Source organism: Grammomys surdaster, unplaced genomic scaffold, assembly GCF_004785775.1.
Source record: "Grammomys surdaster isolate TR1022 unplaced genomic scaffold, NIH_TR_1.0 213, whole genome shotgun sequence".
Lineage (NCBI taxonomy): Eukaryota > Metazoa > Chordata > Mammalia > Rodentia > Muridae > Grammomys > Grammomys surdaster.
In genome coordinates this window covers 8,224,713-8,229,918 of record NW_021604658.1, presented here as the reverse complement: position 1 = coordinate 8,229,918, position 5,206 = coordinate 8,224,713, and the positions used below count along the sequence as shown (strand labels likewise).

The window sequence follows — 5,206 nt, the reverse complement described above, 5'->3', positions numbered from 1 at the left end:
AGAAGCTTTGCAATTTTAAGGTCCCATTTGTCAATTATTGATCTTAAAGCATAAGCCATTGGTGTTTTGTTCCCCTGTGTACATTTATTTGAGGCTCTTCCCCACTTTCTCTTCTATGAGTTTCAGTGAATCTAATTTTATGTGAAGGTCCTTTTTCCACTTGGAATTGAGCTTTGTATAAAAAGATAAGAATCGATTGATTTGCATTCTTCTACATGCGAACCTCCAGTTGAACCAGCACCATTTGTTGAAAATGCTTATTTCCACAGGATGGTTTTAGCTCCTTTGTCAAAGATCAAGTGACCATAAGTGTGTGGGTTGATTTCTGGGTTTTCAATTCTATTCCATTAATCCTCTTGCCTGTCTCTGCACCAATACCACGCAGCATTTGTCACTATTGTTCTGTAGTACAGCTTGAGGTCGGGAATGATGATTCCCCCACAATTTCTTTTATTGTTGAGAACAGTTTTTGATATCCTGGGTTTTTTGTTATTCCAACTGAATTTTCAAATTGTTCTTTCTATCTCTATGAAAAATTGAGTTAGAATTTTGATGGAGATTTTATTCAATCTTTAGATTGATCTGGCAAGATGGCCATTTTTACTGTATTAATCCTGCCAATCCATGAGTATGGGAGACCTTTCAATCTTCTGAGAACTTCTTCGATTTCTTTCTTCAGAGAGTTGAGGTTTTTACCATACAAATCTTTCACTTGCTTGGTTTGAGTCACACCAAATTATTTTACATTATTTGTGACTATTTTGAAGGGTGTCATTTCCCTAACTTCTTTCTCAGCCTGTTTGCCCTTTGAGCAGAGGAAGGCTACTGATTTGTTTGAGTTAATTTTATATCGATCGACTTTACTGAAGTTGTTTATCAGGTTTAGGAGTTTGCTGGTTGAAGTTTGGGGGGGGTTAATGTATACTATCATATCATCTGCAAATAGTGAAATTTTGACTTCTTCCTTTCCAATTTGTGTTCCTTTGACCTACTTTTGCTGTCTAATTGCTCTGGCCATGGCTTCAAGTACAATATTCAATAGGTAGGGAGAGAGTGAGCAGCCTTGTCTAGTCCATGATTTTAGTGGATTGCTTCAAGTTTCTCTCCATTTAGTTTGATGTTGGTTACTTGTTTGCTGTACATTGCTTTTACTATGTTTGGTATGGGCCTTGAATTCCTGATCTTTCCAAGACTTTTACCATGAAGGGGTGTTGAATTTTGTCAAATGGTTTCTCACCATCTAGTGAGATGACCATGTGTTTCTTTTTTTGATTTGAGTTTGTTTATATAGTAGATTCCATTGATAGATTTTTGTATATTGAACCATCCCTATATCCCTGGGATAAAGCCTACTTGATCATGATGTATGATTGCTTTGATGTGTTCTTGGATTCAGTTCATGAGAATTTTATTGAATAATTTTCCATTGATATTCATAAGGGAGATTTGTCTGAAGGTGTCTTTCTTTGTTGTGTCTTTGTGTGGTTTAGGTATGAGCATAATTGTGGTTTCATAGAACCAACTGGGTAGTGATCCATCTGTTTCTATTTTGTGTAATAGTTTGAAGACATTTTGAAGGTCTGAGATAATTCCGCACTAAAACCATCTGCTCATGGGCTTTTTTTGGTGGGAAGACTTTTAATGATTGCTGCTATTTCTTTATGGGCTATGGGACTGTTTAGATAGTTTAACTGATCCTGATTTAACTTTGGTACCTGGTATCTGTCTAGAAAATTGTCCATTTCATCCAGATTTTCCTGTTGTGATGAGTATAGGCTTTTGTAGTAGGATCTAATGTTTTTTTTTTAATTTCCTCAGAGTTTCTGTAGTTATGTCTCCCTTTTCAGTTATGATTTTATTAATTTGGATACTGTCTCTGTGATCTCTGTTTAGTCTGGCTAAGGTTTTATCTATCTTGCTGATTTTCTAAAAGAACTAGCTCCTGGTTTTGTTTACTGTTTGTATAGTCTTTTTGTTTCTACTTGGTTGATTTCAGCCCTAAGTTTGATTAATTCCTGCAGTCTACTCTTTTTGAGTGCATTTGCATCTGTTTGTTCTAGAGCTTTCAGGTGTGCTGTCAAGCTGCTAGTGTATGCTTTCTCCAGTTTCTCGTCCTAGTCACTTAGAGCTATGTGTTTTCCTCTTAGCACTGCTTTAATGGAGTCCCACAAGTTTTGGAATGATGTGTACTCATTTTTATTAAATTCTAAAAAGTCTTTAATTTCTTTCTTTATTTCTTCCTTTGTAGGACCCCAAAGGGCTGCTATGCCCTGGCTGAACCTTTTCGTATGCTGCTGTCTACTAAGTAACATTCTGCGGTTCCTCTAGGATCAAAACATCCTGACTAAGGCATGGTGCCCCAGGAAGAGAATTTACTCTTGACATCCTATTGCCCCCCAGTTGAGTTCCTGTTTTTTCCTGAGTTTGTATTTTTCCTTCCCTGGCTTGCTGTATATATATTGAACCTGCTCAGTAAAGACATTGACATTCTCCCACAACGAATGACCAGAGTCTGAGTATTTCTTTAATCCCCCAGGCCTACGCCCGAGCTCGGTACCACAGGCAGCGCTGGCGCTGTCAAGTGGAGGTTCCACTGAGATCGGGAAAGAGAGGAGAACCTGACGGGACGTTCCTGGAAGGAGCCGGCTGGACTGGTTCGGAGAGTGGAACGTATTGGAGAAGCGGCACAAGATTAAACTGAAAGCAGCGCTACGAGAGTGTGAGCTTTGATCGCGCCATGGGAATTGTGAGTTCCTTTCTACGTGTATTGACACGGGATGATGCAGGTAAGGAATCCTTGTATGAGGTGGAGAATAGCTCCAGCTCTGAGGATGAGGGAGAAATTTTAGAAAAGGAAAAATTGAAGAAATGCAAGGTCAGAAAATGGGAACGGGAGCCTGGAAAAGGGGAAGCGAGAGCGGACAAGCTACTCAGTTCCCCAGTGGCAGCGGTGGCATCCCGGATGGCGCAATGGCCGGGCCCGGGGCATTTCTGCCGCTGCAGCAGCAGTGGTGGTGGGCAGCTGCAGGAGCTGCAGAGGCCGCAGTCCGCACCAGCCATACCGAATAAAACCAAGAAAGAGAAAGAACCACCAAAACTAGTGAAAAGTGGAAAAGGTTCAAAAGAAGGAGAAGGACAAGATATAGCAGAAGTAGAGATAGCCAGCAGGAAAAACAGCCTCGGAGCTGTCCAGTCTTCGACACCTACTAAAATAAAAGTACCAGTCCCTCAGCCAATCGTAGTCCCTGTGAAGAAAGACAAATGACAGAACTCTTCACGGGTTAATGCCAGCAATAATAGAGAACTGCAAAAATTCCCATCTTTACAAGATGTTCCTCCTGTGGGTCAAGAGAAGCTTTTCATCCAGAAGCTAAGTCAGTGTTATGTCATCCTTGACTTTGCTTCTGACCCACTGAGTGACTTAAAATGGAAAGAAGAAAAGCGAGCTGCCCTAAGCGAAATGGTGGAACATATCACCTACAACCAGAACACGATCACAGAGCCCATTTACCCCAAAGCCATCCACACGTTTGCAGTTAATAGGTTTCGAACCTTACTACCCTCCTCCAATCCTACGGGAGCAGAATTTGACCCAGGAGGAGATGAACCAATGTTAGAAACAGCTTGGCCTCATCCACAGCTTGTTTATGCATTTTTCTTAAGATTTTTAGAGTCTCCAGATTTCCAGCCCAATATAGCAAAGAAATATATTGATCAAAAGTTTCTATTGCAGCTTCTAGAACTCTTTGACAGTGAGGATCCTTGGGAGAGAGATTTTCTCAAAACGACCCAGCACAGAATCTATGTGAAGTTCTTAGGCCTGCTCGCTTACATCAGGAAACAGATCAGTAATATATCTTATAGGTTTATCTATGAGACAGAGCACCACAGTGGCATAGCAGAATTACTAGAGATCCTGGGAAGTATAATTAATGGATTTGCCTTACCATTAAAGGAAGGGCACAAGATTTTCCTGTTGAAGGTATTGCTGCCCTTATACAAAGTGAGGTCCTTGAGTGTCTACCATCTCAAGCTGACATACTGTGTCATACAGTTTTTAGAGAAGAACAGCACCCTCACTGAACCAGTGGTAATGACACTTCTCAGATACTGGCCAAAGACTCACAGTCCAAAAGAAGTAATGTTCTTAAATGAATTAGAAGAAATTTTAGATGTAATTGAACCATCAGAATTTGTGAAGATTATAGAGCCTCTTTTCCAACAGTCAGCCAAATGTGTTTCTAGCCCTCACTTCCATGTGTCAGAGTGGACACTCTATAACTGGAATAATGAGTGTATCATGAGTTTAATCAATAACAATGCAGCGAAAATGCTGCTTATCATGTTTTCATCCTTATACTGCAATTCAGAGCCCTCCTGAGATACATTCTGCTTTCTCTCTGGCTCCTACTGGAGAAACCTCTAGTTCTGCTTTTCCTGTCTATTGCCTGTCCTTGGTACATCAATCTGTTAATTGCCTATTTTGGTTTTATTGTTTTATGTTAAAAAAGTGTTTATTGGGTATGGTTAAAAATTCAACTTTGATAATAGAAATTTGGTTTAACTAGTAACTCAGGGCTGGATAGATGGCTAAGCCGTTAAAGGCCAGGCTATAGTGGAAAGAGCACATTTAACTTTGAAAAATTATCTTGAAAAAAACAAAAAGGGGGGAGGTTAATTCATCTCATGCAAGATTATCCTTTATTTTGTATATTTTAAAATTTTTATTAGTGGTTAACGATGTATTGTCTGCAAGAGACAGACATTAGAAATGAGCCCAGAAGGCACTGGGCTTAGAGAAATGGAAAGGCCCTGACCCTGTATTAGTCAGGGTGAGAGGTTCTGTTTGTGTTTTTCCCAAAGATGCTGAAAGTCCTGTTTGGATTCCTGAGCGTTGTGTGCGCCCTGTCACCACACAGCCTCGTCCTGTCACTACGCAGCCTCACCCAAGTGGAGATCTACTGGAGCATTGTGATGAACCACGCAATTCGGATGTCAATGGAGATAAGCAGCTTGATTTGACTGGTCATAGCTCCCACCAAGACTACTGGAAAAACTGCTGCTAATTCTAATAAACCAACAATTTCTTTATGTTAATATTAATGTTACTACTTGTGTGCAGCCTCTTTATGGAGAGTGGTTTCTAACAGGACTCAAACTGGCCAAAAGGCTCCTTAAAGGATGGGCTAGAGGTCCTTGTCTTTTG

The 5,206-nt window shown here is 40.3% G+C and overlaps 1 pseudogene; it reads left to right on the top strand.

Annotated features, from left to right (window-relative positions):
- Positions 1 to 3,064: 3,064 nt before the first annotated feature.
- Positions 3,065 to 4,366, top strand: LOC114625200 (annotated as a pseudogene).
- The last annotated feature ends 840 nt before the right edge of the window (positions 4,367 to 5,206 follow it).